Raw genomic sequence first — 27134 nt, forward strand, 5'->3', positions numbered from 1 at the left:
CACTTTTTACCTTGTGCAATTTTCCTACTCGCGACTATTGACATTCAGGCACAATTGTGGAATTAATTGGGCAAGGTTCGTAGCAAAAAAGATTCAATTCGGGTAGATTTCTTTCCAGTACTCACTAAAATCTAATGCGAGACTGCACAAGGTGCACAATGATCGCACGATTGAGTTTTGGACTCAACTGGAAGACCGATCAACAAGTTCTACGGAGCTTGAAGATGTTTGAGGAAACTTGGGCACGATACGTCAAGGACGGGGGAACTCGAATTATTCACCGGAAGTTCACAATCAGTTTTTTTATTGTGCAATTTTTCAAGTCACGATTAATTCCGTTCAGCGTACAACCGTCGAATTAATCAGGCAACGTTTAGAGAGAAAAGACTCATTTTTGTACGCATTTCTTCGCAATGCTCACAGAAATATTGTGCGAGTTTGCACAAGGCGTACAATATTCACAAGTTTATGGAAATTCGGGCTGGATTCGACGCGACGACTGATCATAAAATGTTTGTAAGGACTTTGAGGAGTTCGAGGATACGGCTGACGTGTGATTTTTGTGATTCAAAATTTCGTTCAGTTCTCTTTGCAAAGATTGCACAATCAGGGTTGTTCGGTCCGTTCGATTTCTGGCCACACGCGAAATATGCATTAGCGTCCCTGCACAGCGGTGCACAGCGAGTCGATAGAGGTAATTATTATTAACCTCAACTAAGGAGCGTTCACACCAGACGAACGGATCGCTGGCCGAGAAGGTTCACCTTGCACAATTCGTTTGAATGAATTGCACAATGGCGATTCGCCGGCGAAGATTGGTCCGAGAAGGGAGGTAACGGAGATCGAATAAAGGTGAGATTCAAGACGTTGATTTTTCGGCTCGAGTTATTCAAAAGACTGTACTTGCAGAGTACGCGGGACTGCATGTCGGGTAACGCGGCGCTGCGTAAGGTACACCACAATTTTGTTCCCCCGTCGAGGGTTGGGCGCAGGGTAAGCGCTCGTTGCACGAAAGAGAAAATCAATAAACAACCCTTTTTAGGATACATTTGACTGGGCGAAAAGAGAAAAACGCGTGTCGAGAGCGTGCACGTTGAAACAGGCTGAACAGTTACGGATTTTTCTCCTCCTTCGTCGTCCTTGCCTTGATAGTTTTAGCCGCAATCACCGCTATCGCTGCATTTCCGGAGGAACTTGACATTGTCGCAGAATAAATGAAAAACATGGTAAAATGGGACCGCGTTTGATTCCCTCAATGGTGAAATCTTGCCATTCATTTACGACGATGGACTGGTTCGGCTAACCGCTCCTATCAAAGTCTTAATTAGACGCACTCCACGGCAAGGACTCATCCGCTCGCAGGAGGCTTCAACCGACGTACGTGGTTACGTGTAACCCACACTGTTCCTTGTCTGCATACGCGCCCATCGACCCACACGCCAAACTTTTCCGCACATGCATCGCACGCACACTATTCACTCACGTAATGCAGCAGTACCCAGCAATCGGCCAAGTCCCGCTAACGTCCGCTCAGCCTTGCTGAATTCAGACCTCGGACAGATATCGCATACTGGGTGATCCAACTCTACCATTGCGCTAAGGGGCCGTTTTTACCCCTTGTTTAAGCCACCTTCGTTTTCGATTCCATTTTCTCATGTTTGCCGATCGATCAGTCCTCCTATGCTTGTCAGAAAAATCTGACACCTGGCGTGATTATGGTTGACGATACCAAAGAAGCATTCTTGAACCGCAACATCTATCCTCTCGAAGTCGTTGAGCTTGCAGTACTAGTTTCTCCGTCGAGTGTACTCGCAGAATTGTTACAAAGGTTAACTCGATGAGTCTTTAAAACGCAAAACTGTCGACTTATAAGGCGATAATACGGATTGGTTTGACTTTGCGCATTTCATTATTTTAAAAGTTAAAAACCGGACCGTATGACTGCGGCTAACGAGTTCAACCACATCATTCTTCATTTGGGTAAAACAGCTTTCTACAATGTCATTTCCGCTGTTACATGCGTCCGTGAGATTAATTATCTTTTCATTCGTTAATCACGATTCGTCATGATCTGACTTTACACCATAACTCGGCATTCCTTTAACCAGCAGAAATAAACTTCAGACGTGTAAAACGAACCGCGTCAATTTCATTGCATGAAAAGCGTTCGTTCGTTACAGGCAATGAATTACACGGAAGAGTCTCTGCTCGTTTTGGAAAAAGTAGCAGTCTTCTGTTTAACACACGTTGTTCATGATTTCAGGAATCGGTTAAAGATCTTGACAACCAATCGGAACATTACCAACGATCAAGTCACACTTTGGCTGGCATACCCGACGACCGAAGTCTACGTACCGACATCTTTGGGAAGCTTGGAAATCATATCATCGCAGGACCATAATTATTCATCCTAGGTAAGTGGTGAAAACAGAATGTCCAAACGATAAGACGCCACCGCGTTAAGATGCCTCTTGGTGTTGCGCAACGTTGAAAAACGACCTGCCCTACATTCGAACGTCGGTCTCAAGTATCCGTAAAGCGAATTGGGGGGGGTTTACGGTTAGCCTGGACCACCCGGTACACATTCGCATCACGTACACACACCTCGCTTCGAAGTGTTGAAGAGGGGCACCAAGGGAGACGAAGGGGGGCAAGTCGTACATACGCTACCGGACTCTGTGGCTACCGGGTCCCCCGGTCTTCGTGTACACTGTGTACTTACACACGGGTCGATCAGGGTGTGCACGCGGCGTATGCACACGGCATCGCACATTGCGCTGGGTTTGTGCCCGCAAACTGCAGCGTCTGCGCCGCGCCGCCTCGCCCCAGTGCATTATGCATGTGCTGCACCTTCGTACGTGTGGCGAACATTGAGCACACGGATTCTGCGATGCATGTGCCAGTGGTACACACTCTCGTTTTCCGTCCTGGGCCACTTTCGCTCTCTGTCTATCTCGCGCGTGTTCGAGAGGGAAATTTGGCAGCAGCTGTTTTAAATTGAACCCAACTCGAGTAGTCGAGACCAGCACTGCGCCCGCTGCTCAAGCCGCGTTTTATAATTCTCTTCGTAATCCCGAATTCGATACCAATTTTCGCACTAGTTTACTGCAATCACTTTTTCATGACACCTGTACCGTAACTATGATTATCGACATAGTTTTCCTCGCTTTTACTCAATCGTGTTGTGACGTTTTACGATTGTGCAGTATTTTCGATCGAGCTTTGTAAAGGCTTTTCAATTTTCAGCATTGCGTCTTCAAGACTGACCAACTCGCTCTTTTTTCTTTCACATGTATACCCAGTAGAATTTCGTCGCAATTTTTTTCGCGCCGTATATCTTGGAGTTAGAAAGCATTTCCAATTGACACAGAGTATCTACCGCAAGAAGCCTCGTGAATCCGTTCTACGAAAATCGGTCATCTTGATACGGCTACACACAAAACGAACTTTTTAAAAACACGTTCACAAAGATTATGTAATTGTGAGAGCCACTAGTTCGAGATAAGTTCTACGAAGTCTAGCTGTGCGATGATCTAAGAGAAACCACTTCCGTTGGTTAATACTACGCAACTGCTGTGCAAGGAATTACAAGAAAAGTACATAAATAAGTAGAAAAATCGAATCACGTGAAACCCTTCGGTTTCATCAAAATTTCTCTCATACCGTATCAATACCGCTACACTTTTGCTCAAGGATATAAAATGCGGTCTGCTTTGACCATAACTCCTCAATTGGCGCTCCCTTATCGTATATTTCCGGTAAATTCATTGCTTACTCATAAACGTACAATAAAAGAAACATAAAACAAAACAAGCTCGGAGAAATTGTAATTTCAAGTAATGAGAGGTTTCGAAAAGAATACCTTATACGGTATACATTTTTGATATTATGATAAAAATTGTTCTTACAAAGATCATATATATATATATATGAGCGAATCCGAGCTTTTCTTCGACCGCAAATCCTGACCGACAGTCGCGCCTTCCGCTTATTAAACAGGACTCACAACTTTACATAGAAATCTTAAATAGCCGAGAACTTTGATTCACAAGCTTTTGGGAATACAAGTCAGCCTTTGGAACAACTGTGAAAAATTTGTAAAACCCTCTCTAACCGTACGTCATCATTACATCCCGTTTGCTTGGACTTTGCCGGTTTATCGCGTGGTTTTTCTTTTCATCTGTTTATTATTATTATTATTATTATTATTGTTATTGTAATTGTTATTATTATTATTATTTTGAACACGACGTTTGATCGCGTAATCGCATTGCAGAGGTAGTCTAACTATCCAAGTTCACGTTGACAGCGTTGCGTTAAATTTTCCAAAATAACACCAGAATTGCAAAGTTCAGTTTCGGTGGAAATGACGAAAGCTTACCTGGCACGGTTATTCGTTTACCTTTTACAAGTGCCTCATTTAACCGTGGGATGATTCTGAAACCAAGAAGGTCACAGTATTAAAAATCGGACGCGTCATTCCGACACTGTGTGATAAAAACCCACGTCGAATTGCCTTTTCGTCATTGAGTCATGAGAGACCTTCAAATATATCAAGGCGAGTGCGATTACCGCCAAAATGCGTAATGGACGCATTTCGCGGTCCCTGATATGGCCTTTTGATTTGTGGAAGGCAATTCCCTCGGACGAAACGGAGTTTTCCGGTTTAATTTCGCGACAAAATCGCATGCGGTGATTTTTGCCGCCGTTTTTGGCTCTCCCAGTCTCCTTGCAATTTCGCGCGATTCCATTCCAGAACACAACAAGCCACGCAGATGCGCGAATTCGAATCTTGACGGACGTGCAATTCGTTTTGATTAACATTCTGGTGCAACGAACTAATTACGCTAATTACTGATTAGCCGTATCTTTCGCTTTCGCTTTGGCTTTTGCTTTCGCGTATAATGCATATATTATATATGCATTTATCCGCGACGTTCATTTGCCGCGAGTCCTTGGCTTCGCCGCAGCTTCCTTTCAAATGACATTCATCAACGCTCTCCGACTGCAGCCTGTTGATGAAAATCCCATTAGAAGGGAATTCGCGATATTTACTTGGAAACACATTCGGTGATCCCATTGGAATAGAACTCAACCAAACTATTAGGCAATTTTTAATCAAGCTCAACTTCTCACAGTCGTACCAAAAAATATGACTCGGTCTAAACCGATGACTACCAACGATCGTTTTTCATCAAACCCTGACATTTGTAACTGACCGATGATTCGCTTGCGATTTTCAGACCGCATTCAGTGCCTCGTTCCACGATGACTGCTGAACGATTATTCCTGCACGGTGATGAGAAATTGCATGCATATATCGCGAAAATCTCTTGACACTTGAAAATGAACCGCGCACGCGCGATTTTTATCGGCCGTTCTCGCAGGCTGGCCAACCCGAGTTTTCAGCCGTCAAACTGTTTCTGCCGGCGATGTGGTTGATACGATTTTTCGAGGTTAGAATCTCAGATAATCGAGTCAGTGACTCGGAAAGGTTTGGGAAGCATTTGTTATCGGGTCGGAAAGTTGATTCTTCAAAGAACGGTCGAAATTCAACGCTTGTGCTCTTTGAAAATTCGAACGTAGACATTTTGCGTAGGTTGGCCGGCCTGCATCGCGGACAAGAATATCGCTGCGGGAAGATTTCGCCGACCAATGAGATTTAACTATTTGGCGCATGCGCGGTTCATTTTCAATTCTCAAGATATCGTCCCGGTATATACCAGCGGAAATAATTCGAAAAATCTTGCCCATTCTGGATCTCCGAATCAACGACAATCCACCCGCCTTGAGATGAGATATAAAAAATGGCGCGTGTCCAATTAGCAAAACTGCAGATTAACTCGTGAAACTTTGGCTCACCGACGAGGTTCCAACACAAACGCGTATCGCGCAACGTGTCGAGCTAGTTTACAGCAGGCGCGGTAGCCTGTTGAAAACGAGCTGTACATATATAAAATACATACTTACATATGTACCTAGCGTAGTTGGTTACACACAGATGCCTATGTACACCTGAATTGGGTATACAACGCTCTATGTTATACGTATAATATGTGTAGGTGTACATACGTATGTATGTACAACTGGTGCACAGGCGTGCGGCTGGTTTCGCACCTAGTTCAGTGTTTGCCAAACGCTCACGACGGCAAATATAATTCATTCCCATGTCACTGTTTATCATTCATAATATTTTGTTGCCTGTAATCAGCACGCCTGAAACTTTGCAACAGTCATCATTCACGATCGGTTGATGGATATTCGTTGTGCACGGGTGTCAACGATCTTTTCAATCGATTATACATATCGGATCCAATGAATTTGAATATCCGTTGTCAGAGATGCGATGCGTTGTTGGGTTGATTATTGTATTGATGTGTTACTGTAACCTCAAACGGGATTGAAAAAATTGTTTGAGAACGAACGTGGATATATTTTTTACGATTATCGATCATATTTTTTAAACTTTTTCGTCGCCAGAAATTTATAGGCTCGGTTTGACAATGACCGAGGTTTGGCTACCAATGGAATTCGGAACTGCGACACTTTGTCACCGAATGAGAACCACTGCACTGTCCGTATATCGGCCATCCTATGCGCAACAAGTAGAGGCTCGGATATTCCGTGTCCAAAATGCTGCTCCAGCATCCCGAATCGAGGTGTAGCTTCGGATTAGAGCAAAGCTGGATTAAGCGGCTGATTTTACCTCCGGATAATTCGCAAAGCGTTTACCCTCGAACTCGTGTTACGGGCATCGCCGAAAATTATACTCCAAATCCCGAATAATCCCACCTTCTAGTTGTACGACACGTTCGTACAATGTTTATAAATAATTGCCATTTCATTAGCAAAAAAATTATAGTTCATTATTTTTGCTTCAATAATTGTCGAATGAAAGAATTTTGCCTGGAATCTGAGTTGTGTCTTTTTTTAAATTATCGTCGTGTCGATGAAAGAAATTTTTTCGTTCGATTCTTGTGCCACAATAATTGTAATTTCAAAATTTAACGACAATATTTTTATTGCTACAATTTAAATTTTTATATTTCCCACGTCATTCTGACTATGCAAAAAATTTTTCCTCTGTAAATTCTTGTGCGATAATTATTGTGAATTTTTAGATTTGGATAATTCTTGAAACGATGTGAACAAAAATGTTTTCCGCAATTGAAATCATTTTGAGCATAATTTATCTTCTCACATTTCCTACACGCACAATTGAAAATAATTTCACATACCAGCACAGATATTGGTGCGAAGATAATTTCCCTAATGTCGTTAGAATACAATTACAATCATTTTCAACCCCTATAATTGAGAAATTTTCTTTTTCCGAATAAAACTAACCGATAATAATGATTAGTAAAATTTTCTATGCAACAATGAGCGCGAATTATCTCGCTCATAATATTGTGCTCGCTCTACACTTGTGCGTATAGAAATTCATTTTCAAGCCGATAATAATCGGCCAGTGTAAAAACACGACGAGACTTGCCGAATCCTCGGAAAATAAATTATCCGCGCCTGTTGCGAATTCAGCATTGCGTTGTGTTAATTTTCACCATCGGCATATGCTTAAGTGACGTCACCTGGATACCACGGGAGAAGATAACGAGATACGGTCAAGGCCTGCGGCGAATCGTACGGATGCAACGAGGCCGGAGAACCATGCTGATGCACAAGGCAGAGATTCGCGGCTGTTGAATCTGCCCTCGCGAATTTTATCAGGTTCCTCGGAGCCTCGCGTCGGGTCGCGTTGTTCGGTTATTTCGTCTCTTCGCGAAGTCGACTTTGCAGCCCTAACCGAGATTTGAATTCTCCCGAAGCTACGTCGAAAGAGGAAAAAAAAAAAAAAGAAAAAATAAAAAGAGAAAAGAAAACGTATTCAGACTCGATGCAGATATTATCTTGGGTCGTTTTTCTTTGATCAAGGCCATCCTTAGGACGTTTCACGGTCTCACGAATTGCATTCAAATTCGCTCAAGCTCATCGGAACCGATTCCGTTTTTTCCTTTTTGTCTTCCATTCTCTTTTCTTCTCGCATACGAGAAATTGAAAGCGAAGCGAGGAGATGGTAAAGATTTCGAAGTTCGAGTATTTTTTTGATTGTAACGTTTCGAGAAATACATCGATCGTGTAACGGAAATTCTTCAGATCGAATTATTCAAGCTCACTTTGACTTTGAAATTTTACTTTATTTCACAACAATCGATCTTTATCCACATAAACGATATCCATTGGCTACACTGAGAGAAATTTTCATTTCCGGTTACCGCTCAGTCCTTAAATATTTTAATTTTTTTTTCCACAATCGAAAAATATAGTTCTGGGTAGAAAATGAAAATTAGTTTTCTAGCCGTTACCGGAAAGTCTGGTATCCGTCACTGTTCTTTCTCATCACGATCACTTTCACTATATTAGTCAGATTTTAAGCCTTGACTGAAACGAAGAAAGAAAAATACGCTAAAAAAAAAAAAATAAATAAAAAAAAAAAAACAATCAATTACAATCGGAAATCATGCAATCACTCTTTTGCCTCCGCTGACAAAAATCGTTTCCCTCAATATTAATCCGAGGGATGGTTGAATAACCCAATTTACAAGTCTAGAGATGGAGCGAAGGCGCCTTGTGCACACAGAGAGGGAGAGAGAAAAAAAGAGAGACGGAAAGAGAGAGAGAGAGAGCAAGCGAGACGCGGAGAGGAGAGTTTCAGTTGAATCTAACGCCTGGGAAGATTTCGTAAGCAGGCCCCGCCTCCTACTCCATCCGACCCATTCTAAACAAATGAATCACGCGCCAAAATGGCCGACTGACTGAATTTAGACGTCACGTGGTGCGAGTAACGAGACCCGTCGTACCACATGTACATTTCGTATACATTTATACACACGTATGCATGTAAGAACGTAACCAATCATGCCCGCGTGCACTCATCCGCATTGCATACGTTCCTTATCAATATTATCTACACATGTATACGTATGGATCGCTTATGCGCGCCTCTCTACCACGGGCATAACGCGTATAGGTGTACCGTGCACGTATACACATATGCGGAATTTGTATAAAAGAAACTGAAAAGGAGAGAAAAAAAGGCTACATTGATAACGCTTATAAATATATATATATATATTGAGCAGCGTGCAATCGTTATTATACGGCAATTTCGTGATAAGATTTCCTTTTTGTTTGGTCGGTTGTCTTTCCTCTCATTTTTCTCTCCTCCCATTTTTTTTGTTTTTTTTTTTTTTTAATTTTTCTTGTATACGCTACTTCTTTATTATAGTCTCAGATCGCGTCGCCGGTTTTTTTTTTCACAAAAACCGGAAATCAGGCATTCTCTTCGGTGTTGGAATCGAAAATTCTCAACGGGCATAAATATTTTTCAAAATTCCAAGTCACAGATGTAGGTGCAAAAATCTGTGCAAAAATTAAAAAACTTTCCGATAGTGGAAACCAAACGTTTTTGGGTGACCAAATTTTCATCGGTGCGGTACGGAAAATTATTATTTACCTCAGGTTTGATATATATATCAATCGAACCGATTAACTGCATAAATTTTCGTCCCACGTGTCCGTAACGATCTGACATAATCAACAAAATCGAAATTTGCGAAAGGTGAGCAATTCGTAGTCGATTAAATTTCCCGGTCGATGGCGCGAACTTGCCGACGGGATTTGGAAAAAAACTTACGTTCCTTGTTCACATTTTACCTGTGAAGTAAAAAAGAAAAAAATGTGAAAAAATGAAAAAAAAAAAAAAAATTTCGAGAAAGAATTCGCGGTCGCCAAATCGCGCACGAAAATTCAACGTCCGTTAATACGTGTGGGTCGTAGTAGTTACAAGGTGCGCCAGGCAGCAAGAATATTATTCTCCTGCTGCACAATGCGTAAGTGTAAGGTAACTCGCAGTGACTGCGTCGAGTTATGGACAAGACTGCGGTGCAAAGAGCGCGCGAGTTACGTAAAGCGTATAAGAATTGCGCAATCGGCGGTCGCGGATTAGCGAATATTAAATTACAAAGGCGCTAAAATTTGAGCAACTGTTGTAACACATGCACGAGTATGGTATACGCGTATGTATAATAACATATGGATGTATGTTGAATGCAACAACGTGTATACGTGTACATGTATATCTTTATAATATATTGCAAGCTAGTTGCAGACATTCAAAAGTGCAAATTCACCGCTCATACAGTACCGGGCGTTTATTCGCGCCGAGAGAGAGAGAAAGAGAGAGAGAGAGAGATAGAGATATTATCGATATACGTACATACGTGTATGTACATGTACGTAATGGATAAGCCTCCGAAGCACGGTTCTTTTGCTTCACTGTTCGGTAAGCGCGAAATCGCCATCTGTAGGGTTAATAAATTGCGGTCTGAGATAAAAATTTATATAATACCTACGTTATACTAGCTCAGCTCCGCTCGTTTATATTTTCAAGTGAAAAACTTTCGGCAAAGCTAACAGACATGTCGATGTATTTTTTGTTTTTCTTTTTAGAACTCATGGATAGCCTTAAAAGTCTTGAAAATAATTTTCCTCCATGATCTCCGTAAGAGTTTACGATCGTCAGCGTTCGCATTTAGGTGTAACTGTGCGAAAACGTAAGGACTTGGTGCACAAATATCGTTGTATATTCTAAAACTGTTGATCCGATTGCAGCTTAGATATTATAGCCTGAAATTTAGAGCCAGAGGTGGAAGCTGTAAGCACAGAAAAAAATAGAAAATAATCAAAATCGATTCGGTAGTTTTGGAATTATAGACGAATACACGAAATGCGGACAAACACGAGAGACTTTGAGTTTCATACGCGTCAAGATGTTGAGATGTATGAAACTCGTATAACTCGTCACCCATCTCTCTCTCTCTCTCTCTCTCTCTCTATATATTATTTATATTTCTCTCTCTAGCTGCATTTAGTGATTAGGCCGCACTTATCACCGGCAACTGTAATTCTCGGTGCAAGATATACGTATTATATACATACATACATATACATAGGTACATATATACCGGAAGAATCTCTTGAAACTTGAAAATGAACCGCGCACGCGCGATTTTTATCAGCCGTTCTCGCAGGCTGGCCAACCCGAGTTTTCAGCCGTCAAACTGTTTCTGCCGGCGATGTGGTTGATACGAATTTTCGAGGTTAGAATCTCAAATAATCGAGTCAGTGACTCGGAAAGGTTTGGGAAGAATTTGTTATCGGGTAGAAAAGTTGATTCTTCGAAGAACGGTCGGAATTCAACGCTTGTGCTTTTTGAAAATTCAAACGTAGACATTTTGCGTAGGTTGGCCGGCCTGCATCGCGGACAAGAATATCGCTGCGGAAAGATTTCGCCGACCAATGAGATCGAATCGATTGGCGCATGCGCGGTTCATTTTCAAGTTTTAAGAGATTGTCCCTGTTTATACGCGTACGTTGCGTGTGTGCAAACTGCACCTCGAATCCGCGATCGCGTGGTCGTCGCCATATTTCGGTTCCGAGGGACGTCGTCGACGCATTAGAGTAGCTTAAAAGAGAAAGGCTGCGCAGCTCGCCGGTTGGATCTGCCTTCTATATATCCCCGATTCGAGCTAACGCCGAGCGAAGCGACGTCTCGCAGGCTCCACGAAATCCCGGCCGCGGACCGAATGGGATGAAAAATAATAACCGCGTGTAATAATTATTTGCCTATCGTTGAGGAGAAATGGCTGAGCGATCGGATGAAATGAAATCTGCATCGCGATTTTATATTTCAAATTCGATTCTAAATTTTTTACATTTCTTCTTGCAATTGATTATATTACTCGATGGTGTTCGAAAAAGCTCTTTGCGAGCTGGCGTTTTAATTATAATCAAACTTTTTGAAATTTTTAAAATTCGTAGTCGATACAATTTTCACGTTCTCAAATTTGAGACGTATTGCAATTAAACGAGGTGCACAGTTTTCGTTATTTTAAAAATTTAGACGTCTACGTCTGTGAAGATATCCGTCACCGCACAATCGTTTGATAAGACGCTACAAAAGCTGTTGTTTAGCAAACCTTGTCGTTCTTTATATATATATATATATATATATATATATATATATATATATATATATATATATATATATATATATATATATATATATATATATACATACATAGGTATATATGTCCAAACTCTAAATTCATGTGAAAATTTTCGGCACAGCTTCGCAGCTGTGTTTGATTTTTCCTTCGAGTAGGCACCTATATCTCACCTCGAACCTAGAGTACGAGATGAACACTCTCAAATAATACGCTTCTGCATCCTTGGAATACCACAAATGAATTTAATTTCAAGTTGGTACAGCACGACGACGTTGCATACGGTAGGTGAATATTGAATTCGCAAGTAGTGCTGCAGAAGTCGCTTCACATATATACCTATGTATATGTATATATATATATTTATGTATATGTATATGTATATATGTATACGCGACACGTATAATTATAGGCATAAAGTATCATCGAAAAGGATTTCGAAGCTAGGAAGTCGCCCTGATACTTCTGCATCAGTATCTTGAATGTGCGTCAATATAATTATTTCACCTCCTATAATAATCACACGTATAATGTTGCTATGCGTTGCGTAACTAACGGAGATTGTCACAAAGCGGTTAAATAATTTCAACGGTACGACACAAACTCGCTATATATATACACAGGGAAATTATTATAAATTGTAAAAGAAAAAAAAAAACACACAAAGTCATTGGTAAATTTTTCAGTCTTTGTATTTTGACCTAAATTAATCTGTAGAAACATTGCGATGTGATTAATGTATTTTTTTTTTTTCTTGTCAGGAAATAACCTCGGGCAAAGATAAGTATATAAAAAGTAAAAATAAAAAATCAGCCATCAATCCAAACCTTACCTATACATGTATATATTTTTATAAACAAAATGTCTATTCAAATACGAAAAGGCATCGTTTGCTCGAGTTAAAAACAATACAATATCCAAACGATGCGTGAATAAATACTTGTCAGAATTGAAGAGAAAGAGAGAAAGAGATGGAAACAATTTGCAGCGTATATATAAAGTGCATCACGTGGAAGGAATAACGAGGTAAAAAATCGAAGGTCTATGCATGCTCGCTTAAAGCGAAAGACCAGAATTATGCATCATGCTGGTATGTACAAGATTATAGCAGATTGTACATACATGTATACATACATACATATATATATATATATATGCATGCATACATGCATACACGAGGTATGTGTAACGTGCTAAACCGCGGTGGAATTTTTGTGCAAGCTATTAGCGTTTAAATTTCAAATCCCAGTGCCAACTGCAGCCTGCATTAAATTGTCTTCTATTAAAAGTGTCATGGCCGAACCTTCTCCCCCTTCCTCTCAATCCCCTTCCCGCCTTTCTTCTCCCCTTCCTCGCCGTCTCATCATCCCGTGTCCGATCGACACAGTCACTTACTACTCGGCCCGTTACTCGACACACACAAATGTTGCAGGCAAACGCGCGGCGGACATTCAAGCTCCAACTTTTCTCCGCTGGCTCTTAGCGAAACGACAAAGGCGAAACGCGCCGAAAAAGCTCACACCTCACCCACCACCACTCTAATTACTTGCCTGTCGGACTCGAGACTTGATTGATATTACCTCGCCATTTGATCTAAATGCTTTTAAAAGATCGATGAGAATCAACTGTACGTAGATTGGGGTAGAGCTTACATGGAGTCGAAGTAAAAATTCATTATAGAACGTGTAAAATCGGTTCCAAATGGTGAAGAAAGTAATAATTCCTTAAATTTTTCACATTCTTATTTTATTCCCACGGTCTCCGTGTATCAAGCGGGAAGTTTCAAACTATATTTAAAAATAAGCTCGTTCGCTATATTTTATACTGAATTATATTTCAAGGTTATTTGTTGGCAAAAAAGCCATATCCTCGAATATTCAGTGAGATTCACTCTTCTTTTCAGTGATAAAAGAAAAAAAATGATCGTTTTACCAATCGGATGTAATCTGAAAAAAAAAAAAAATTGAAACTAAACACTAGCATTCATTAATCAGCACTGTAATGGAATAACCCACATGTCAGCACTACGTAATATCACATTCAGTGACGTATTTTTGTTTTTTTTACTTAATCTGATCACTTGTCATATTGAAATAAAAATTAATTAATGCAGCACACGTTTCTCATGGAATATCCCATTTATGATTTTTTATTTTTCACTGAAAAGAGACGAATCTCACTGAATATTCAAGATTATGGATTTCATTGCCGACGAATCATTTTTTTTCACTATTTGGAACCAATTTATTTAACCGGCTCCATCATGAATTTTTTTTTTTTTGACCCCATATAAGGACCACCCCAATATAATATATATATATTATCGGTAAATTATTCTCGAGAAATTGGATAATTCTTTTACACGAAAGAGTTGCTAGATTCAAGTTAATCTTATCGGAATTGAGCCTTCAGACGTTGCGAAAATCTGTTAAATAAATAATAACACGCGGTGATACGATTTTGTTCTTATCACTATCTCTTTGATTGGATTTCAACACTTGTTTGCGCAAGTTTCCAAACTGATATGCAATATAGTTTTACAAGTGAAAATATTTCTCTCGGTATCGTAAGTCGAAACATTCCGCAGACGGAAACTGTACGGAATAGAGAAATCATGTCAAGTACGTGTGTAAGACGAGAAGGGAATGAATTATCGAGGAAATCGAAAAGCAAAAATTATGTGTGTCAACTACCCGCAGTCGTTAGACTTGCAGCGGATATTTCCACCGCATTTTTCGATCACTTCTTTCTTATCAATTAGCCTAATCCCTGAGCCTCCGTACAAGCAATAAGCTAACAGGTGAAACCACAAATCAGGGATAAGAATCGGCGATCCTTCACCCCGCGGAGTGATGAAAAGCACAAAAAGCACAGCTGCTCGATGCGCGTTTACGAATTCAAAGCGGTTGGACTTAATCAATGCGGTTAAAAAAAATAGTGAACCTGAATATCGGCCCGCAGGTTCATGATCAACCGAGCAAAGAGCAGCTCGGGCGGGGATTTTGCTTGCCACAAACTCTCCTCCTCCAACAAGCACCAGCAGCAGCAGCATCAGCACAGTTTGTATATAGAGCAGAGTCCCAGCTTCCGAAGCCGTCTGACCTTGACCGACAAACTCCACTGCACCGAGCGTTTGCACTCGGCACCGTCGCTCCTCCTGCTGCTGTTGCTGCCGCTGCTGCTTCTACCGCAGATGCAGAAGTGCATTAAACGCGCTGCGCTAACTCAGCGAGTTTGGTTGAGCTAAGCTTCTTTTCACTTGCTGAAACGTCGTTCTCGCTTAATTCCACCCTGGTTTCCTGATCATTTCGGTCAATTTCTCGCACGGCTTGATGATTTCTTGTTGTTTTTTTTTTTTTTTCTCTAAAATTCGTATTAGTAAGGTTACAACTAAACGATGATTCGACGAAAATTGTGCAAGTTGCAGCATTCCATTCGGCTCAGGTTCCCTGCTGAATGTGATGTAGTTTTCCGACCGTCGAGTGGTCAAGACAATTTCACGGTCTTTGCAGATGCGGTACGAATGGTAAAAAAAAAAAAAAAAAAAAAACAAATTCTCGGAAGAGAGGAAAGAAACGGGGATCAATGAAAACTGTTCAAGCAAAGAACGAAATGACTTTATTTCTTCACTCAAGACTTTATTTTATCATCAGAATAATATTCATTGCAAATACAGTCGAAAATGTGTCTCATGCAGTTCTTTTCCAAAATCTTCGGAACGAGATTCTGGAATCGATTAGATCGTGTGAAAAGCAATCAATCTTTTTTTTTTTTTTGTCCACACTTATGACGTGAGTGCGTGGTTTTTTCGATGTTGATCACAGTTCGCGATGACGATTGAAAACGTTGAAATCGAAGTGACATCAAGCCTGCATCACCTATAACAAAGGTCGGCTTCAAGTCACTGTAAGATCAAGTCAGACTTTGCTGTGTTCTGAAATTTCATTCCGACGAAATCGCGGTTATGTTGATTGCGAGGACTCGAATTTATCCACGGGAAAAGTAACAGAACTTCAATGTTGTTCGTAAGTTTGACTCTAAATCACGGAAGGAGAAATTTAATTTCCGCAGGTTAAAAATGCACCTGGAATCAAGTATCCGATCTGTTTAGAGAGTCCGTTTAAATGGTTTTATAGTAAGTTGCGGAACGCTTTGCAGCTTTCAGAGAGGTATTATTACTCTCTTCGCTTCGCGGCAAAACCATAAAATACCGACAAAATTCACACCTACATAGTACAAAGCGTCGTGCTGCATTTTAGACAGCTAGAACGACTCGAGTGTGTGGGTATAATAAAGTACAGAGTGACGCGACTCTACGTCCTTCGACTTTTTGACACCGTCGTGTAGATCTCGTTGCACGCACGCATGCGGGGCTATAGAATTTCATGCAACTCTACGTTATGCATATACGAATACCTCACGTTTCAAATAAGTAAAATTATTCGCATCGTCAACGTGTACGAACCGTTCGTTTCCAATAAAATATAAAATAATTACTTCAATCTTTTTATGAAGTTTCGAGACTCCAAGAATCTGGGATTCAACAAGGCGACGTTACATTAAAAAAGAAGTCTAAAATCATGTACGTATAACGCATATTTATTTCGAATGTTCATTTCGAGTTCGTAATGTATAAAAACTCATCGTTAATTGTGGTGTGGTGATTGAATTGTTCACATCCCGGATCATTGGAAATAATTTTCCTTTATCATCATCCGCGTCGTAAGTACATTAAATATCGTTACGAACGATCAATTCGAGAAATTGACAACATCAAAATTTCATTGCTTCGAAAGAAAAAAAGAAAAAAATTACTCGAACAATACCCAATTGAGTGATTTAATAATAATAACAACAACAACAACAACAACAACAACAACAACAACAACAACAAAAATAATAATCGTGGGAAATTTGCTTTCCGGAAAAAATGCAGGCGGGTACAGTGAGAAGTGGTAAGGTATAGGAAAAAAACCAAAAAAAAACGTTGCGGAGTTAGAGGGAAGGGGAAATAAAGATATGTACACACACTGCGAAGAAAAACGAGGCAAAATTTCAAGGCAGAAGGTAGGTAGGTAGGTAGGTAGGTAGTCAGAGGTGTTCGTCGTTGTTCGAAAAGGCGGGGGAGTGGGGTTGGCGGTAGGGGGATGGGCAAGGGGTGGGGGAGAGGGGGGGGGGGGGGGGGGGGGAGGGAAGAGAGCGGGTACATTGCACTTATCGGTCGCGTCTCCTCATCTGGCTCTCCGCTGGTATACCTACCTACACACACACACACACACACACAATAGGTAAGATGTACCGTCGCGCGAGGCGCCTACTTTTGCGATGTTCTGTACCTACCGTACGTTCCGCGGTTTGAAAATTTCTGCAATTGCACCAAGTGCATATGTATGTAGAAGAGAAGGCAGGCAAGTAGTAAGAGAGGCGGCCGGCTAGCTGAAACGGGAGGGGGGTGGAGAGGGACAGAAGGATCAGAAGGAGAGAAAGAGAGAGAGAGAGAGAGAGCCTCTTGACGCACACACCGCCAGTGGACGCCGCCACTCTTCCATCGGCGTTAGTCCGTCCACGAACGGCTTACACTACTACTTTGCGCAGCGCTGAGGCTTGGCTTGCCTCGTTGAGCCGCAGCGCTGCGCTGCGCTGCGCTGTGCTGGCTGCTGGAGCTGCGCACGCACACACACACGTGCCCACCCGGTGAAAACGTACACGTGCAGCGCGGAGGGGCGGAAGCGCAGCGCGGCGGGGAGGGAAATAAGGGGCGTCTAGGGTGGGGCGAGGGGGAGGGGGGGGGGGGGGGGAGAGGAAGGTCTGTCGCAGCGATCATGCCTGCCCGGTTGCATCGCCGGGTGGCGCGGTGGTGGCGCGGTGCAACGACGATAGTGGGGTTGCAGGTTTGCGAGTGTGCCGCGCCGGTGGCGCGCTATCCAACTCGTGGTGAGAGATGCAGTTACGCTAGCGCAACGCGGCCGGTCGCAACTGACAACACTCGCCAGCTCTTGTCGCGGTGCACGCCGCCGCCCGCGCCTCTTCGACAACCGTGAATTTATTACACGCGCACACATATATATGTATATATATACATATATATATATATATATTTATACACGCTGGTATATACCGTCTATATATATCTGTACATACATATACCTATGTATGTATACATGTATATATGTACACCGACCTACGCGAGTAAATATATTATGTGCGTGTGTATACGTATATAAATATTTTTACGCGACGCAAACAAATACGCAGACATATACATATATATATATATATAGTGCATATAGTGCATGTATATATATATATATATGTTTATATGTATGTATATGTATATATGTATGCGTAAAGTTTAATAAACGAGTATATTAATAATAAAAATTATTAAACATACAAGAACATACGATAATATCAACGTGTATGTGTATATGCATGTTAACTTGGCAGATGAGAAGGTAGAGAAGAAAAATAAAAAATTACCGTACACGGATTGCAATTTTCAATGTTGATAAAAATAAAAATGAACAACGAACAAGGAAGCGGATAAAAACAAAAATTAATGCAAGAAATAAGCTTTTCTTTTCTCACTTTCGTTCTGTAATACTTCAAGCACGGTATTTGTACTGCGGGGAAAAGTATACGAATATGTAAAACGACTTGATAAAAGGAAGGAAAGAAAGAGATAATAAAATAAAAACTCCCGAGGGAGAGATTGAATCGACGCTGATAAAAAAAAAAAACCAAAAAAAAAAAAAAAAACTACAAACAATCGTATTCGTTGCACAAGTTTTATAAGTGACGTTGTTAAAACACACGTACATCATATATACAACAGAGTAATCGGGGAAGAACGAGGGAGAGAAAGAGAGAGAGAGAGAGTGATCAGTCGTCGATGTAGGCAGTTCATACCTGGAAAAAGTTGTAACAAGTAAAAAAAGAGAAACGACAAAACAAAAATTTGAAAACAAAAAAAAAAAACAAAAAAAAAACCCGAAACCAAATGAAATTGTTAAGAAAAGACCCGAAGAAATTCCGCTGAAAAGAAGATGTAACATATTTAAAACGACGTTGAAATGAAAGTTTGCGTAAAATAAAGAAAGAAAAAAAAAAAAAGGAAAAAATTGAGGTGTCGGTAGTTTTGTTTGTTTGTTTGTTTGTTTTATTTATTTATTTTTTTTTTTGCCATCCCGTGGGGCGGAAACCGGAATCATTTCTTATATACTCTGGTAGGGGGTGCAAGGCGTTATATACTTCGGGGGTTGCGTGCGCGTCGGGGGTTTTGAAGTACTCTATCAGTTCTTACCGTTCGTTCGGGTTCTGTTAGATACGGAACAGTGTTTTTTACTTCCTGAGTATTAAAGTGAATTGCATACGAATACATACGTCTGACGAATATGTTTATACGTACATGCATATACGTATATAAAACGTAAGCGATTAGTTTGTTACATCGAAATTTAGTGAGTTGAAATATTTGCGTAGATTCTGTGACGAGCGGAAAAATCATCCGGACAAGTGTAATTCGTAAATAATAAAACATGTTCGTGATCAGTTTCTTCAAGATGATTGATTAAAAGTTCCTCCTACAAGCAGCGCTGGAATCTCGAGATCGATCTACATTTTTGGCGGACAAACAGTGAGTAGTGAAAAAATATCTTATCGCGCATCGTCGATTAGCCGTAAAAATTGCCGTTCCGCACGTTTTCAGTATAAGTAATATGAAAAAAAAATAGAATAAAAAAAAAAAAAAAAAAACCCACGCGACGGCCTCAAGTTCTTTCCGATCCGTGGATAATTTTTTACCAAAATCTGAGATCCGATGTACGTATGTTTAGTAAAAATCCACTCGACGCGTCGAATTTTCAGCGGATCTGCAAGCTCGCGCGTCGGCTGGATCAAGCGTCGAAAATTCACTTTTGCGTTGGCGCCTCGAGAGCATATAAAGTGACATTACAGAGCTGTAGTGCGATGCATCATCATCGCGAGCACCAAAATGGCCGAAATAGCCGACACGCGTGGCGTGTTTTTCACGAAATGGTAGCCGAGGGATAGCAGATACGAATAATTGTTAATGTCGTTAAGTACGGTTTCTCAGCTGCTCCATTCTCGTACTCGTTGTCTCTTCACCGATCCCTTATCAATGTTTTGTCTACGTTGCAGCTCGTTGTGCCACCTCCCTCACTTTAAAATCTTGTTGTCAGTGAATTCTGTACAATTCTATTCGCGCAAAGTCAGGATCATTGCGGTTCGCCAAAACTACGACGCTCATCCGTCTTCAAAGACCTCTGAAAACGCGAAAAATTTCAACCTGTCTTAATCGGCTGATTCACTTGCGCTTTTTTGAAAATCCAATTTTACCGCCAATTGTGTAAGGGACGAACTTCGCGGGGTTTTTACCCAAGTTTTGAATGCCACGTGGGGGTCGCGCGTTACTGTGACGTCACGACCCTGCGCTCTGCGGAAACAGGTCGCCATCGTCGCGTCGTGCCTGTAAACATCATCGAATTCCAAAAATTTAAGCGAAGGGCCTTCGAATTCTGTGCTCGCTTTTAGTGCCCGTTCAACATCGCGAAAACCTTCTCAAAATTTTCGATACTCGTACAAATATTCACGCTTCACAAGTTCAAGGATATTTCGTTTGCAGCTCTGCAGTTTGTACCGTGAAGTTCACTGAGATTTTAGTAACCGGGAAATGAGTTTCCCTTTTTTTGTTCTCATTTGAAAGCTGAATAACCGATCGGATAAACTGACTTCTATCGATGAACCGAGCCGAGATTTCGTCACAAAGAGTACTTCCGAATTTTTCTCATACTTTCTTTGTTCTCTTTTGCCTTGAGGAAACTTTGTGCGAGAGTCACGTATCAAGTTTTCTGTTCTCGTTCGCTTCTCCATCGTCATTTCAGTAAAAATTCTCAAATAAAAATAGCCAAGATGACAGTTGAAAGAGCACAAAATTTTCTACGGTAAAGAGAGCAACCTGAAGTCGTGTCTGAAAATAGGTTTCAACTTATTTTTCAACTGCTTCGAAACTTTCGGTGACAAAAATACCTCAAATTAACCCTAGAACGGTAATGTTAATTTTTTTTTTTATCTGTTCCGGAAAGGGGGGGGGGGGGTGAAAAAACGCCCCAATCTTGTGAATTCCATATCTCGGGTACATCGTATCGTTGAGAGTTCTGTAGGGTCTCGTTCTTTTCTTTTTTTAACAGAGAATCACGTGGGCTAAAAAATATTTTCCACGAATTCCAAAAAAAGTGGACAACAATCAGTAGGCGAAATATAAAAACATGAGATGTTCTCTTGCGGCGGGAAATTTACATTCGCCTGGTGTGTTTTAGGGTTAATTTTTTTTTTTTTTTTTTTTTTTTTATTTGCAAATTACGAATTAACAACGCGGTGATAACGAGAAGAGCGAATTCGCGAATGATGGTGATGGTCGTCGGTTACTTTCACGGTGCATGGAGTTGATTCTACACTAGGGTTAAAAGAATTTGAATAGATCGCGGAACCACTGTGCAACAGCGAAGGAAGGCTGTGAACGAAGAGAGGAAAGAAGAGAGTTCGAGGTGCAGCCACCGCATGCATTATACGTGGACATGTCAGGCGCGTGTATCGAGATGGTTGCGTTACATGGGAAGAGTCGGCGAAGAGTCGTCTAGTGCTGATCTGAATCGGGGTCAAACCGAATTTTCTACTTTAACCTACTGGATATACGGCGTGAATTTAGCTTTCTAAAACCTCCATCCATATTAGAATTTAAACAGCGCTAACCGGCGCTCCGCACGGAAACAGACGCCTGATTCGAGCGTCTTGTCATTTACCGAAGAAGTCAGTCTTAGTCCTCGCCGAATGCTGTAGTTCCAACGTGGGGAAGCAAAAGTATCGAAGATAATAACGAGGATCAGTTTTTGCGTCAACTTTCGGATCATGACAGACCGTCCAAAGCCACCGAACGTTTTTTGATTATCCGACAATCGGTTCGTGACAAAGTTCCGAATCATCAAAGCTCAGACGAACCATTAAATCGAATGTCGAAATTCCAAACGGCCAAGACTTGGAACTTTAACAACCTTCCTGTATACCCCGATGTGTTTACTGCACGTGTGAAGCTTATGGCAACATTCATGAAGTATCGACCATTCGGAATTTGGACGTTCGATGTGACGGTCTGAGCCTGAGCTTCAATATTCGGAACTTTGACCTGCACCGAAGCCAAGAATCACCCAAAAGTGTCATTTTCTCGATGACCACGATAAGGACGCCTGTCTTTCTAAGCATTCTGCTCGATCCGACTCGCGAAATCTTTATCCGAATATGGCCATGTGTGAAGCTTGTGGTAACATTCACGAAGTCTTGACGATTCGGAACTTAGACCTGCACCGAAGCCAAGAATCACCCAAAAGTGTCATTTTCTCGATGACCACGATAAGGACGGCTGTCTTTCCGAGCATTCTGCTCGACCCGACTCGCGTACACACCGAAGTCTTCATCCGCACGCGTGCATCGAGACCCCCATAGTCCGAGGCACCAAAGAGAAGTCTGTGCCAGCCACAGTCCGTGATTAATCCGTTGTGCGGTATGGCATTGTGTGGCATTACGTGCTTTCCAGCGTCTGTATAGCTCTTGACCTCCGATCTACCAGCATGTGCAACGCGTAACGGCAACGGCACCAAGCTCACATGAGCTTTCAGGGATGGACCGAGTCCACGTTATTCCAACCACGTACGGAAACAACGACTTGTTGCCGAAAATCTGCCGGGCTAGTTTGTTCTCGACATTGTTTCCACGGTTGGTCTCGATTATTGTGCTCTTGTTGAACGTTTTAAAGCAAATCCATGACCATCGGGCGATATTTCACATTTGCTTTATTGGGTTTTCAAAACCGTTTTGTTACGGGAACAGAAACGACGTCGGTGGCAACGAATTTTTGTTGATCAGTCGCTAATGGCAGTTGGTTAGTTTGTTCGTAGCATTGGGATATTTTAAAAATGTGGCAAACCACTTTGCTTCAAAATTTGATAGTTAATTATCTCGAAACTACACCCAGCTCAATTCATCGCGTTCATATATTTTCTAAGAAAAATATAATTTGCTTTGAAAAATACAGAGGGGGGGGGGGGGGGAGTGAACCTTTCCACGCAGAGTTGTTTTCTTGTTATTTATCTGTGGTTAGAAGTGCTGACATTCGATCCTACATGATGTCAGTTATTAGAACACCGCGTACCGATTCGTTAGAAAAATTCTTTCCATTTTAAAATCCCCGTTGGAAGAACAACGCTGTTCGCACGTAGTGTTGTTTTCCCGATAACGAAATTATTTGAGGAGGAATTTTTTTATCTTTTTATTTTTATTTTTTTTTACGCCATAGCCGATGAGACGAGGAAGAATAATAAACACAATTTCTGCACGAAGTGTCGATCCTCTCTATCAACTCACGACTTTCAATCCAACACTACCGAACATGGTTGAGAAATTAATTTTTCCCCTTACATTCTGCAGTATCGAAAGTGCACAAAAAATTGCCTAGCGCATAATTTACGAGCCTGGATAAGACAAGCACTGCTAATAGCAACGCGGGAAAAGTAAGGAGGCAAGTAGCGAGCATGGAGTCTCGAACCACATCCAACCAAGGGAGTAAAGGTCAGTTTCACTGGAACCTCTAGTGTCGTACATTGGTTTGTAGGTGTATCTCACAACCAACCACACGCATACACAACGACTTATCGATCGTCATACCGAATTGGCAATCGTCCTTTTCCAACGTAGGTGCGGTTAACGTTCCCATTTACCATTCTTGCATAAAAATTCTCCTCTTCAGTCGTCACACCGAGCGTGTCGTTCGTTCTGATCGTTATCTCCCGGTTCACAGATTTTCAGACAAGTTGGTGTCGGATGATTTCACGAAAATCGTCGCGCGTGGTTCCCTAAGAAAATCGCATCCACCTAGCACAAAATTCAGCTTGCATATGGAGCAAATAACTGCAGCGTTGCGAGTAATACCGGGAGTATTTAACATCGGTGACATTCAAGATTCGTATGGACAAACGTCCCGGCGAGACCGTGTAAAGATAGAAAAGAGAAACGATAGAGAGAGAGAGAGTGAGAGAGGGAGAGAGAGAAGGGGGGGCGGGGGGCGGCTCATCCGGCACTGGGGGGCACCGGGGGCACGCTAGACAGTAGCTAACAAAATGGCCGACAGATTTAGAGTTATGTAACTCGTGTGCAGTCTGCAGGCTGGATATGTATATATATATATATATATATACAATTTTTACATATATATGCAGTGCCAAACATGAACGCTCGCTTATAACTCGACGTTGCCATTCGCAGGGTCAACCGAAAGGCGTCAGGCCTCGTAGTTCAATTGCGACGTTAAATTTTCACCACCTAGAAGCTTCGGAAGCTCTTGACTTTGCCGATAATTTGCGAGACCTGGACTAACTTGAGCTTTCGTCAGAGCTTCACCGTCTCGCACGGAGTTGTAAGAAAAATTTTTCACCTCGACTTTACGACGTCCAACGTCATTCGTTTTCTAAACCTCCAAATTGTTGAGGTTGATTGTCGAAATGTAGGTTGTCGAGACGGGCCAATTTCAAAAGCTACATTACTGACACCGTGATATATATATATATATATATACACACACATTATTCTGTGAGATATTTTACAACGAAATTTTTCTCATTGTATTTATTACAGTAGCGATCAAAGTTGAGATGATCGGCAGTGTGAAAAGGAGCCAGTAAATCGGGGGAAACAATCATTAAATACTCGTGTGTATATATATATATATATATATGAACATTGACGAAAGTGTAACGTTGCGATGTGTTAACGCAGTGTTTGTATGAACAAGGTGCAAAGTTCATGGGCAAGCGGGGAGCTTGCGAGCTTGCGACTTTGCATAAGTATAGACTCCGACTTGTACCGTATATCTGCTTAATAAGACCAGCATGTAGAGAGGTACCGCTAGATCTGGACTGGTAATCTGGCATAATGTGTGTGTGTGTGTGTGTGTAAATAAACATACATACAATAGTATAATATATCATAACTTACATCACGGTATTGGTATTATACATGGAAATATGCACGTACAATAATGCGCTTGTAGGTATAAAACTCAAAGCAATCAGGCTACGCACAATATGCCTGTGTAATAATGTTGTGTGATGTGCGATTGTGAGAAACGTGTATTTTTTATATTTGTATATATATATATATATATATAAGAGAGTATTGCGAACTTTTAACGGATCAACAACTGCCGCAGGGCAATGCAATGCTCCCCGTTGTGCAGGTTCATCATTCCCTGTCAGATATCTGGGTTACCACCCATCGTTGTCTTCAATTTTCTTCAATATTACACGAGCGATTTTTTTCTTACGAAAGAATTCCAAGATTGAGAATAAAATTTGAATCGGTCACCGTTCGCTGGTCTCTGAAATATATTGAGCCGCTTTTTTTTTTTTTTTTTTTTTTTTTTTTCAACTAGATTCATCCAAAATCTTGTAATTCAAAAATTGGTTTATCGTAAAATTGACCAAAGGCGGTGAAGTCACTCGTTTGTAATTGATGCAGAAAAAACGTGTTCAACGAATGTTGTTCAAACGCTAATATATAGTTCGTAACGATCATGAGCTTTGATGGAACATTCGAAATCGCAACGATTGTCTCAAAGCTAAGTTTTCGTACTCTTGGTGAGAGGAAAAATAAAAAAAAAAAAATAAAAAAATTCAAGTACAAGCAGCGGCAGCTGTCATATTTTGTATACTCAGACTCGCATTAAATGCTAGTCTATCTTCAGATTATTTTATCTATTCATTTGGTATTTTCATCTTTCACGTGAAAAACTTTTACACCTTTCGTGAATCGGATGTGAAAATAGAAAAAATGGATTCTAAAAAAACTGTACGTAGAAATCGTCGCGGATGTAAGTTTTCAATTGTTTATTTCGGTCCTTCTTTAAACAAATTTTATCCAGAACGTGATGAAATCTTGAACGGTATTTTTATTTTTCTATTTTTATTTTTGTAGTGGTATTTTTTCATCCGCGTTTTTATTATTTCTTTTTCTCACAAAATATTCCTGTATCTTAAAATTGGAATTGAGATGTTACGCGGAACGAATGTGTAGAAAACAGTGACTGAAATTCATTTCAGTATCGTGATAAGCCAATTTCTCACAATCGAAAATCTATATTTAAATTCCCGTCGCTGTTTTTTGTTTTCCTTTTGCGCGTGAACGAAGAATGAGACATCATTGTCCGAAATTTTTTACGTATTGCATAATAACAACCGATACATTATGTAACATTTTGCATATTTGTATTATCTAAACAGCTGTGCAAATTTAAACTCTGTGTTACGTTAACGAGAAAGCTTGCGATTCGCAGAGTGGTTTTTTTTCGAGAAGGCGAGCCCTCAAATAAATGAACCTCCAATTGTGTTTCGATATTTGCGAGGCGAGTACACGCGACACATTTTTTGTTTTTTTTTTTCCACGCAATTCACTGATTCGATTTTTTCTAGAATACCGAGCTTGAAGAAAAAAAACCAAAAAAAAAAAAAAAATTAGTGAAATTTCAGCGTCTAGAAAAAAATAAAAGCAAAAATTAACAAATACAATACAGGTATAAACGAGCTCATAGATCTCATGTTGCGACATTATTTTTTTGAGGAGAGGATGGAGAAAGGAGAAAGAAAAAACAAATACAAAGAGCAATGTTATTCCGACTTTTGGAAGAATGTTTTTGAATAATACGGTAGGAACACTCGTCAGTTTGTTGCATTCTTGTGTGTTTTTACAGCTTTCGATAATGTTCAAATAAAATCTTCGAAATTATATACACGGTGTTAAAGGTTACGTATACCTGTATAATAGACGACAGATTGTACTCGGTAAGTCGTAATAATGTGAAAATTTTTTTGTAACCAAAATTAATAATTTAAACATTTGTATTTATAAAATGAATTTAGATGTCGCCTAAGATCAATTTTAATCGGATTAATTTAATTATTTATTTACTAACCGTAATAAATAAATTTCTATCGATTCAAGTATCTT

The 27134-nt window shown here is 40.7% G+C and overlaps 1 protein-coding gene and 1 long non-coding RNA gene across 10 annotated transcripts in view; one reads left to right on the forward strand and one right to left on the reverse strand.

Annotated features, from left to right (window-relative positions):
• Positions 1-27134, forward strand: part of Eip93F (Ecdysone-induced protein 93F) — a 113073-nt gene that overhangs the window by 7548 nt on the left and 78391 nt on the right. For 5 of the 9 annotated variants that reach the window (XM_046615299.2, XM_046615296.2, XM_046615295.2 and 2 more), the window contains exon 1: positions 18141-19701. The gene's annotated coding sequence lies outside the window, so the exon portion shown is untranslated. Of the gene's footprint in view, positions 1-2263; positions 2415-18012; positions 18103-18140; positions 19702-27134 lie in introns of those variants that run through there. The other 4 variants (XM_046615291.2, XM_046615292.2, XM_069134452.1 and 1 more) reach the window with 4 other exon arrangements.
• On the reverse strand, positions 15786-17674 carry LOC124213719 (uncharacterized). The gene is made up of 2 exons (XR_006881950.1): positions 17406-17674; positions 15786-15943 (listed from the first exon to the last, which is right to left on the reverse strand). It is a non-coding gene; the product is annotated as an uncharacterized lncRNA (long non-coding RNA).

The sequence above is a fragment of the Neodiprion pinetum genome, chromosome 3 (assembly GCF_021155775.2).
Source record: "Neodiprion pinetum isolate iyNeoPine1 chromosome 3, iyNeoPine1.2, whole genome shotgun sequence".
Lineage (NCBI taxonomy): Eukaryota > Metazoa > Arthropoda > Insecta > Hymenoptera > Diprionidae > Neodiprion > Neodiprion pinetum.